The following is a 12,675-nucleotide window of genomic DNA, read 5'->3' as shown; positions in this document are numbered from 1 at the left end:
ATATTTGCTGTTACTAGTCTCACAAAATTTTTGCAAGGGAGATTTTAAATACCCCTATATTACAGATGAAGAAATTGAGGCTAAGGTAGGTTAAGTACTTTCTCATGACCATAGATAGTACGGGGAGGAGTGTGTGTTATTGTTATTATCCCACACTGACATTCAAACCAATTAATTTCTTCATCCATTCATTCATGTATTCATTCAACATTGATTGCACCAAAATGAGGGTCTTTAAAGACAGAAACCAGGTGTTATTCATCTGTCACACAGTAGATGTTAAGTGAATGCTTTTGAATTGAACTGAATTCATGATGAGAATTTACATGTAAAGTGCCTGGCACTTGCTTAGTGCTCAATAAATGTCATCAATTATTGATAGTATTATGTAGAATACTATACAAATTCCAGGAATTGTTAATATTATTCTAGCTTTGATACCTGTTCAAATATTAATGACTAGTGAGAAGATCATCTCCAAGTACCTATATTTATAGAAAGCTAGCAATTCATTAATATTGAATTGTGCTTTTATGTAGAAAAGATACTTGGTAATTTTCTATAAATACTGGGCTGAGAAGCTCAGGTTTGTAAAAGTGTAGGCATTTGATGATGATAGTGAAAACTCCTTATTAAAAGATAAAAATATCTTCCTGGGCCTGTTTTTCACTTTACTAAATCAAGTTAACTGTACTGCTCTTCCTCAGTTTCCTTTTGACATTGGGATCTGAACAAGGGGTAGGCCTTTGCTTTGAGTCTCTGAATTCGGCCTGAGTGGATAATAGGTGCTTCAAACCTTGTCAACGAAGGATATCACTGTTGATCTGCTCACAAGGGCCTTAAAATAACATTGTACTTCTTTTACCAGGCTCTGTGTTGGGATCTTACATAACAGCAATAATCATCATTTGGTTTCCTCAAGTGTTCAGTTCTGGAGTCTTCTCTTTTTGTGTGCTTTTGAAAATCCTTTTGCCTTAATTATTTCATTTTGTTTTGTTTTGTTTCTCATGGAGTACCGTTTGGGTCCTCTCTGTCAGGGCTCTTGACAGCTTTTGAAATTTTAATGAGTCCTTTTATTTATATTATAATGCCTTAGAATTAAGTTAGCATTCTTATCCAATGTTGGTGGGCTCTCAGCAGCCTCTGTTATCCAGTCACTGGGCTTCTCTAATCGTCTAAAAAGAGTTTAAAATTTCAGAACCAAGTTTGTTGTACTTGAAGCCAATAAGGCACAAGGTACCAGAGTAAATCAAGTCGTTGATATGTCTAATCTCCCCTGTTTTTTTGCTTTACCATAACCTGACTTTGGATGGAAAGCTTTTTACCTTCCTTCACACTCCCCTTTCCTCAAGCAAGACACTTGGATATTTATTTACTTGATAGGACTTTATTGAGCACCTTAATGTGCTATGCACTATAGATATTAGGCATATACAGGATGGATGTGACAGAAACGATCTGTTCCCAAAGAGAACTTTCATTTTAGAATTTTATTCACTGATCTCTGCAGGCCATAATTGTTACCCTTCTTTCTACTGGTTTGTTCTGAAGATCCTTTGTGTCCCTTTGGTGCTTTCTGCCTAGGACTTTCTTCCATTCCTTTGTTCATTCCCAGTATGAGAACCTATCTTCCAGTAATCATCATCCTAAATGTACCCAGGGTACCATAAGAAGTGATATGACTGTTTAGCTCTCAGATTATTAGATTTTACTGGTCCTATGGAGTTCCACAATTTAGAATTCTAAACAGTGTCCTGACTCAAGACTGACAAATGCTATACAGATCTCATGTCTTCTCTAGTGTCTTTCTAATTCTAGTTTTCCCAATACCAGGGCAACCACCATAATAAAAGGAGAAATAGTGGATACTTTTCTTGTCTAGGGGGCTTTACCTACTTTAATTACAAATAGGCCTTGGAAATATTCTTACCTCATGACAAACATTAAAAGCCCTAAATTTCCTGGATGAAATATATACCAAATTGGGAAAATAAACGTTCTTCACATTTTCAAGGTGAAATAAACATTCATCTTCACCTGTCATAGAGGGCTGTAACTGATTCCAAGCAAAGATGCCTTCAGGACTTAGCATGGGTCGGGTAATCAATTAGTTGTAGAAAGCAAACAAGCAAAAGAAGCAACTAAGAGACCATTATGCAAATAAATATATGGCCACTCAAGGCTCTTCTGCCTTGAGGAGATAAAATCAGCATACCTAGCAGCAAAGTGGAGAAACTGAAAGATTCAGAAGTTTTCTGCCTATTTTAGTTCATTCTAATTCTGTTTACATATTAGACTTATAGGGTTGTTGGGACTCTGTAGCATGAAGTTTTTTCAACAATAACTGATTAATATTTTTTAATATTGTCAAAGGCTGAAATTTCTATGTGCTAGACACTGTTGGAAACCAGCATTACAAAACAGCCGATATTTGTATCACCTATGCAGAAATTAAACCTAGGATATTTACACAGCTAGTAAGCGGTAGCATTAGCTAGAGACCTCAGGACTCCACCTTTACTGTTCCTCCCATATTCCATGCATGGAAAGGGTAGAGAAGGGTGCACAAAGAAGCAGGGTGTAGCATGCAGCTGTGTGGCCTTTGGTAGATCTGAAACTTCTCTGATTGATTTGTCCATTGTAGTAGATTGAGGAGATTGGACTAAATCTAAGATGTAGCTTTCATGTAACACATTGTTATTGAGCATCTAACTTTATGCTAGGTACTGGGGTGATAAATATGAATATGACCTGGATTATATCTTTAAAATTTTATTTTTTAGGGGTTTAAATGAAACAGAAACATAAATAGGCACAATGTAAGGAGCATTGTACTAAAGACCACTAGGGAGGTATATAAAATGTGCTGTGGATTAGAGATGAAGAAAATAATACTATTAGGACTTGGGGAGAAAGGAAGAAGCTTCTGGGGCAGGTGGTATTTCAGCTAGATCTTGAGAAAATTGGACAAGAACAAAATTAAGGAAATGGGATTCCAAATGCAAGATATAACTTGATGAGCCATGATACCTCTTTTATGAGCCTCAGTTTCCTCACTGTAAAAAGTGCATAATAATACTTTCTTACAGAGTTGTTATGATAAATAAATGTGAAATGGATGTGTAAATACTTTTTAAAGCCTCAAGGATCTTATTAATTCAATAAATTTATTTTCCTCTGTCTCACCCAAGACTGACTGAATGAGTGTTATTCCTTCTTTCCTTCCCTTTCTCCTTCCTTCCTTTATTCTTTTATTCCTTCCTTAAGCTTGTCAATAAATGTTAAGTAGTTACAATGGACCAGGAATTATGTAAGGTATTGGAATAAAACAAGAGAAATATGATTACTGTTCTCATAGAGCTCATAGTCTACAGGGCTAGACATTAAATATGTAACTTTTGATAAATGTGATAACCACTAAAACAGGGGGTAATTCAGCATGCATGGAAACTATTCAGCATGCTATATAGCACTTAAGACTTAGACTGCTTCAAGGACAAGAGACCTTCCTTAAGAATGTTATTTATGCTGAGAGCTGCAAGATGAATAAAAGTTACATCATAGTGGGTGGAGGTATGTGTGAAGTGATAGAACGTGTTTGAGGCCAAGAGTTGAAACAGAACATTACATCTTTGATGAACAAAGAAAGGCCAATGTGATTGGAGCATGAAATTCTAAGGAGAAAGTCTGGAGAGGTAGGTGTGAGTGAAACTGAGGTGAGACTTGTAAACGGAGATAAAGAGTTGGACTTGATTCTGAGGGCAATGTAAAGAAATTGAAGGGATTAACAAAGAGCAGGACATGATTGGCACTTTAGAAAGATTAGTCTTGTTTCTGAATAGAGAATATCTTGGAGAGGAAGACAGTTGTTTAGAGATTTTTTGCAGTACCTTAAGCCAATGATGTATTAGAGTGGTAACAGTAGTGATGAAAACAAGTGGATGGATTTGACGGTTAACAGAAGTTGAATAAACTTGTCTGTGATTGACAAGCTGTGGCGGGTAAAATAAGGTGGGTGTGGGGGGGTTCTGCATGACTCCCAAGTTTTCTGGAATAGGCAACAGAAGGGATGGTGGTGCCATTTACTGAAGATAGGGGCCATGGGACAAGAGACAATTTTGGCAGATTTGGTTGGATAGGGGATATGATGAGCTTAGCCTTGGAATCATTTAGCTAGAAGTGCCTGGGAGATATCTAAGCAGAGATGTCAAGTAAGCAATAGGGTATATTGATAAGCAACTTAAGACATGAATATGGAGGTGCAGATTTAGAAGTCATAAGCCTGTAGATGATAACCAGAACAGTGAGAACAGATGTGATCCCTCAGGGAGGTCATATGTACTGAAAAGAGACGATTAGGACAGGGCTCTGAGAAATCCCCATTTAAAGGTCAGGAAGAGGATGAGAAGCACAAAAGAAGATGAGAGGGACCGGCCAGAGAGTAGGAAAAAAACCAAGAAACTGTGGTGTCATCAAACCGAGGAGACAAAAAGAAGGAGTGGCTAACACTGCCAACTGCTACTGAGGGGTCAAAGATAGTTAAGGTTTTAAATGCTCAATGTCTGTAGTGACATGGAGGTTGTTAGAGACTTTGGTGAGTATACTTTTAGTGATGTGGTGAGAGTTCAAGCCAGACTGTGTGAGTTGGGGGTTAGAGAAAGTGTGAAGAAATGGAGACCATAATTATGGACAGTTCTTTCAAAAGTTTGGCTACAAAAATGGAGGAAAGAGATACAAGCCCATGAGATAGACAGCAAGTAAACAAATGGTTAAAATATTCTTTTGAATTAAATGCAGTGATAGAGTTATGTACAAATAAGCAATAGATCTATATTCTCTATTCTTAACATAATGATAATTTTAGCTTTATTCTTGTCAAAAAATGTCTAAAATTTTGAAATTAATGATTTTTTCCTGAAATAATGGTGCTTTACTCTATTGTTACAAAATAATATTTTTGAAAAATTACAAATTCATGAATTAATAATTTGTAAAACAAATAAGTCATATACTTAAAATGAAATTACATCCTCTTGCCCACCCCCCATATACCTATCCTCTTTCCCTGCTTTATTTTTCTATGTAGGACTTATTTCCATCTAAGAAACTATAATGTATGATTTATTTTCTTAGTGACCTCTCCCTCTATTAGAAAGTAAACACCATGAGGATAGCAATTTTTGTCATTTTAAAAATTCACTTCTGGGCCTTCCCTGGTGGTCCAGTGGTTAAGATTCCATGCTCCCAATGCAGGGGGCCTGGATTTGATCCCTAGTCAGGGAACTAGATCCCATATGCTGCAACTAAGAGCCTGCATGCTGCAACTAAAGATCCCACACTTGGCAACTAAAGATCTGGCATACCACAACTAAGACCCTGCACAGCCAAATAAATAAATAAATATTTTAAAAAACTTTTAAAAATTCACTTCTGTATCCCTAGCATCTAGAACTGTGCCTGACACATAGTATGTACTCAATAAATGTTTGTTAAATAAATGAATTAATCCATTATCCCTGCACTAAACCTAACAATTACTTTTAATATTACATTTTCCTTTTTAGTTTATTTCCATGGAAACAATCAAATATATATACCCATTTGTATTCTGTCCTTTTCATTTAACATTATATCAAAGCAGTTTCTCATGTTTGATCCTAATGTTCATTATACCATATTTGGAGAATGTTTTACCATTTTCAGTATCACAAGTTACTGTGTCATATTCCTATTGCTGGTCATTTAGACTGCCTATATATTGTTTTTCTAAAGTAGATACTATTATATAGATTTACGTTTATTAAATTATTTTTTAGAATCAGTTCCTAAGAGAGAGATTGCAGAGTTAATGATTATAAGCTCCTGATATGCGTGCTCTCAGAATATGTTATATTCATATTGGTCTTTCACATATTCAATATGAATATTCATATTCAATATGAATATGTTATTATCATATTGGTCTTTCACTCTATCAGTTTTACTGCAATCTGGACAGCATTAAGAATTGACATTGAAAAAAAATGACTAATTTAGGAGATGTAATATGGTCCTTGTAGTTGTTTTGTTCTCATTTCAGTTTTATATTTTAAGTCTATTAGCATTAATGCAATGCCATAAAATCAAGTTTCCAAAAATAAATACATATCCATTAAAAAGAAAAGGCAAGACATTACAGACATCTGGCTCTGTGACAAGATGGAATAGATGCATTTCTCCCTATTTCTTTCACTAAGTACAGCTAAAAACTATACACATTATTTATGAGAAAATCATAGATGACTCTGAAAGGTGAAGAGATGAGGGAAGAATGGCAAGGTTTCTCAGGACCTGACAAATGATATAGTGGTGAGAACCCTGGGTTTTATTGTTGCCTAATAAATGCCAGAATGGTTGCTCAAGAAACCAGCAACCTGGAAATGCCCACAGGCACAGAGAAAAACCAAGCCTTCCCAAAAGCCTGTTCTGGCTAAACAAAGGACAGGAAAGGGCAGCCTAGTAAGACAGAAACCTTTGAGACAATAATTGCCTACTCTAGCCAAACACTGTGGAAAAAACCTGTAGGCCCATCTTGGAAAGGGCAGCCTAGTAAGACAGAAACCTTTGAGACAATAATTGCCTACTCTAGCCAAATACTGTGGAAAAAACCTGTAGGCCCATCTTCTCCCTTAACAACAAAGGTTGAGTGGGGAGCCTAGGCTTCCATTTTTGCTCCAAACCCCCAACCAGTTCATATCAGAGAAAAGTACAGGACTGGGACTTTTATTCCAGCTGGTCAGTAATGAACTCCTCTCACCTATGATGTCAGATCACATGAGGAATCTGGATTTCCACCACCTACTTGTGGATGAGATCAATAGCAGAGTGCAGGGGAACAGAGACAGAATAAATGAATGTGAGGATGGAACAATAGAAGTTACCCATTCTGAACAATACAGAAAAAAATAGACCAAGAAAAATGAACAGAGCCTCAGAGACCTATGCAACAATAAATCTAGTATTCATGTCATTAGAATCAAAAGAAGAGAAGAGAGTGGGACTGAAAAAGTGTTTTAAATGGAGGAAATCTCAGATTTGAAAAAAATACATAAACCTACAGATTCGAGAGACTGAGTGAACCCTAAACAGGAAAAACTGAGGGAAATCTATGCCACGAAACATCATAATCAAAATTCTGGAAACTAAGCACAAAGAAAGAATCTTGAAAGTGTTGAATAATAAGAGGAAATATGCCAGAGGGAAGCGACATAATGTTTCTCAAATGCTGAGAGAAAAGAATTGTCAACCCTGAATTCTATATCTATCAAAAATGTCTTTCAAACATGAAGGGGAAATCAAGACATTCTAGATGAAAGAAAAACCAAGAATATTTGTCACCAGTAGACCTACTCTAAAAGAATAGGTAAAAGAAGTTTTTGAAACAGAAAAGAAATAATAAAGAAGGATTCTTGGAATATCCAAAAGGAAGAAACAGAAAGAGTGAAAATATGGGTAGATACAAAATTTCCTTTTTCTCTGTGTTCTCTAAATTATGTTTGATGTCAAAGCAAAAATTATAACATTGTCCAATGTTTTCAATGTATGTGGAGGAAATACCGAACACATATTATATGTGGAGAGGTAAAAGGACTTAAAAGGAGGAAGTGTTTCTACACTTTTCACTCAAATTGGTAAGTGTCAACACCAGTAGATTATGATGTTATGTATTCATATTATAATAGGATGATGAAGGAGGTGGGGTGGGTGTAACATAAAGGGGTAGCATCTGGGAGAGCTTTGTTGTGGTAACATAATTCTGTATCTTGATTGTGTTGATGATTACATGTGATAAAATGATATAGAACTATACACACACATTGTAGCAATGTAAATTTCCTGATTTGATGCTGTACTATAATTATGAAAGATGAAGCATTTGAGGGAAACTAAGTGAAGGGTATACAAGATCTCTCTGCACTAGTTTCACAAATCCATTAGAATCTATAATTACCACAAAACAAAAAGGTAAATCCATATTACTTAACCCCATTCCCCCCCACAAAAAAAGCTCCTAAAGCATAAGGATAGTTTGAAGAATGTAAAAAAGTACAGAAGGATCTAAGTTTTCCAAGGGATTGAAAGAGGCATGGGAGAAAATATGGGGAGGGGCCTTTTGAAGCCAGAGATGTAACAAAAGGAAAAACTCTAAAAAATTTAGTCTAGAATAGATCATGTAACCCAAGGAAATGTGGAAGTAAAAATAGGGTAGTGGGGTGAGAGTAACATGGACTTGAGTCTATATTCCACCTCTGGGGAGGGGGTGAGGACAAGATGGCAGAGTAGAAGGACCTGAGTTCACCTCCTCTCACAGATATACCAAAATCACAACTAACTGCTGAACAACCATTGACAGAAAAGGACTGGAACCTACCATAAAAGATATTCTACTTCCAAAGACAAAGAAGAAGCCACAGCAAGATGGTAGGAGGGGCACATTTGCAATACAATCAAATCCCACACCCGCCAGTTGGGTGACCCACAAACTGGAAAATAATTATGTCACAAATGTTCTCCTACAGGAGTGAGAGTTGTTTTTTTGTTTTTTATTTTATATTTTTTAATTAAAAAAAATTTTTGGCCATGCTGCATGGCATGTGGGATCTTAGTTCCCCAACCAGGGATTGAACCTGCGTCCCCTGCATTGGAAGCATGTAGTCTTAACCACTTGACCACCACTGGAAATCCCAGGGTGAGAGTTTCGAGTCACATGCCTGGCTCCCCAGTCTTGAGTCTGGCATCAGGAGGAGGAGCCCCCAAAACATTTGGCTTTGAAGGCCAGCAGGGCTTGATTGCAGGAACACCATAGGACTGGGGAAAGCAGAAATACCACTCTTGGAGGATGCACACAAGGTATCGTGCACACCTGGACCCAGGGGAAAAAAACAATGACTTCATAGGAGCCTGGGCCAGACCTGCTTGCTGGTCTTGGAGAGTCTCCTAGGGAGGCAGGGGGTGGCTGTGGCTCACTGTGGGGACGACACTGGTGCCAAAGGTACTGGGGAGTATTCACTGATGTGAGCTGTCCTGGAGGCCATCATTTTGATGCCAAGACTTGGCCCCACCCAACAGACCTTAGGCTCCAGTGCTGGGATGCCACAGGCCAAATAAACAACAAGGCAGGAACACAGCCACACCCATCAGCAGACAGGCTGCTTAAAGTCTTCCTGAGACCACAGCCACCTCTAAACACACCCCTTGACACAGCCCTGTCCACCAGAGGGACAACACCAACTCCACCCACCAGTGAGCAGGCATCAGTCCCTCCTACCAGGAAGGCTGCACAAGTCTCTTGGACCAGCCTCACCCACCAGGGGGCAGACACCAGAAGTAAGAGGGACTACAATCTTGTAGCCTGTGGTACTGCAAACACAGAAAGTTAGACAAAATGAGACAGCAGAGGAACATGTTCCAGATGAAGGAACAAGATAAAACCCCAGAAGAACAAAGTAAAGTGGAGATAGGCAATCTACCTGAAAAAGAATTCAGAGTAATGATAGTAAAGATGATTCAAGATCTCAGAAAAAGAATGGAGGCACAGACCAAGAAGAACAAGAAATATTTAACAAAGAGCTAGAGGATTTAAAGAACAAACAAACAGAGTTGGACAATATAATAATTGAAATGAAAAATACAGTAGAAGGAATCAATAACAGAATAAATGAGGCAGAAGAATAGATAAATGAGCTGGAAAACAAAACGGTAGAAATCACTGCCACAGAACAGAATAAAGAAAAAAGTATGAAAAGAAATGAGGACAATTTAAGAGACCTCTGGGACAACATTAAATGCACCAACATTCACATTAGAGGGGTCCCAGAAGGAGAAGAGAGAGAGAAATGGCCTGAGAAAATATTTGAAGAGATAATAGCTGAAAACTTCCCTAACATGGGAAAGGAAACAGTCACCCAAGTTCAGGAAGTGCAAAGAGTCCCATACAGGATAAACCCAAGGAGGAACATGCTGAGACACATATTAAATGAAACTGACCAAAGTTAAAGACAAAGAGAAATAGTAAAAGTAACAAGGGAAAAGCAACAAATAACATACAAGGGAATCCCCCATAAGGTTATCAGCTGATTTTTCAGCAGAAACTCTGCAGGCCAGAAGGGAGTGACACAAAATATTTAAAGTGATGAAAGGGGAAAACCTACAACCAAGAATACTCTATCCAGCAAAGCTCTCATTGAGGTCTGACAGAGAAATCAAAACCTTTACAGACAAGCAAAAGCTAAGAAAATTCAGCACTACCAAACCAGCTTTACCACAATGCTAAAGGAACTTCTCTAGGTGGAAAAGAAAATGCCATGACTAGAAATATGAAAATTTGAATGGGAAAGCTCAGCAGTAAAGGCAAACATACAGTAAAGGTAGGAAATCATCCACACACAAACATGATATCAAAATCAGCAATCGTGAGAAGAGGATCGTACAAATGCAGGATATTGGAAATGCATTTGAAATTAAGAGACCAGAAACTTAAAACAATCTTGTATATATAGAAACTGCTATATCAAAGCCTTGTGGTAACCACAAACCAAAAATCTACAAGAGATATACACACAAAGAAAAAGGAATCCAAACACAACGTAAAGATAGTGATCAAGGGACTTCCCTGGTGGTCCAGTGGCTAAGACTCCATGCTCCCAATGAAGGGGGCCTGGGTTCAATCCCTGGTCACGGAACTAGATCCCACATGTCACAACTAAGAGTGCGCATGCCACAACTAAAGATCCCTCATGCCACAAGGAAGATCCTTCATGCCACAACTAAGACCCAGCACAGCCAAATAAATATTTTTTTAAAATATAAATATTTTTTAAAAAAAGGTAGTCATCAAATCACAAGAGAAGAAAACAAAAGAGGAAGGGAAGAAAAAAGACCTACAAAAACAAATCCAAAATAATTAACAAAATGGCAGTAAGAACATACATATTGGTAATTACCTTAAATGTAAGTGGATTAAATGCTCCAACCAAAAGACATAGACTGGCTGAATGCATATAAAAACAACAGCCGTGTATGTGCTGTCTACAAGATGCCCACTTCATATCTAGGGACACTGAAGACTGAAAGTAAGGGGATGGAAATAGGTATTCCATGCAAATGGAAATCAAAAGAAAGCTGGAGTAGCAATACTCATATCAGACAAAATAAACTTTAAAATATATTCCATCTCTGGGTCTTCCACAAGCTCATGGAATGAATCATGAGTAAGTCTTACAACCTCTCTGTGCCACCATTTCCTCACACAGGACCCAGCAAGGTTGTCCACTCTGGATGATCTTCACATTGTGCTGACTGGAGAGTTCTTAACCAGGCAAGGGTAGAACCTAGCCAGGATGCAGGACATTCTTTCTTATTTCCACCAGAGAAGATGTGCTTTTGTCCTCTTCCCTTATCAGTGATTGAGTTGAATTTTGTTTTAAAAAAGATATACGCTGATATCCCTCTCCCCTCTATATAAAAGAGAGATTATTATCTACAGTCTTTCAGATGGGAAATAGAAACCAGAAGAAGACAGATGACTTGCTCCAAATCATACAGCAAGTAAATGCCAACAGAGCCTGGAGCCCACATGGGACTGAATTATAGGCCTATCACTTTCCTCACTGCTGCCACATTGCCTTCAAATGAAGCTTGAAAACTCGGAACTTGGTGACAACTTCTACCATCGTCTAACCATTTAGTTTTATATAGTGCATCCTACCAACTGGAACTATCCAACAATGGAGGGCTGTCAGCATGTGGTGAGTTTTAGAGCTGCTTCAGCTGAAGGAGGATGGTTCCCTGTCAGGGAGAAATGGAGGGGATTCGTGCTCCAGGAGGGAGAGTGGACCTATCAGTATCAGTGTTCCCAATTAAATTATAGGGCATGCTGGCAAAATATTATAGTTACTGGTATTGTTTTAACCTCAAAACTCAAATGGAAAGAAGCACAGAAGGGAAGGGGGAAGGAAAGAATCCATGCTACAGTCCCAGTCATGGGACCATGAGACAAATGAGGAAATGAGTGAGAGCCGATGAGAATTTGCTGATTAATGAACCAGAAGGTGGTGACTTCCAAGATCCCCTTAGACTCAAACTATGGCCTAAATTACTAGGATTTTAGTCTCTTTGTATGGAATTCAAGATTAATGCACATCATTCTGTCATAAACAGCTTTCAGACATTGTGCTTGGTTCTATGATCCTCTAAGAACTTTGGAAAGGGTATCTATCACTTTCCCAATCTTACGAATGAGGATACTGAGGCTCAGAGTGATTAAGTAACTTGCTTTAATAGTTTAGGAAAGCTAGTAAGTGGCAGAGCTGGGATGTGAATACCAAGCCAATAATTTAAATCTTAGTCATTTTCCCTATTCTAATATAGTAGTGGTTAAGAGCTTAGTTATGGTTTGAAGTGGAAAGACCTGAAGTTGAACCTGGCTCTATTGTGTCTGTCATGAGGAGGATATGTGACTTGCTCAAGATCATACAGCAAGTAAGTGCAGTACAGAGCCTGGCATCCACGTGGGACTGACTAGCAGACCCATAATTTTCCTCAACCTGCCCCACTGCCTCCCTATGCTTTTTCTCCGAGAAAGGGGGCTGAAACGTAATAGGTTGGTGTATGAAAAAAAGCACTGGCTCTGCCGTC

General features: G+C 38.1%; 1 protein-coding gene across 1 annotated transcript in view; it reads left to right on the top strand.

Annotated features, from left to right (window-relative positions):
* AGBL4 (AGBL carboxypeptidase 4) overlaps nt 1–12,675 on the top strand; it is a 1,272,021-nt gene that overhangs the window by 525,268 nt on the left and 734,078 nt on the right. The window lies entirely within an intron of this gene.

This window comes from Mesoplodon densirostris, chromosome 2 (genome assembly GCF_025265405.1).
Source record: "Mesoplodon densirostris isolate mMesDen1 chromosome 2, mMesDen1 primary haplotype, whole genome shotgun sequence".
Taxonomy (NCBI): Eukaryota; Metazoa; Chordata; class Mammalia; order Artiodactyla; family Ziphiidae; genus Mesoplodon; species Mesoplodon densirostris.
This window is presented reverse-complemented; position numbering and strand designations above follow the sequence as displayed.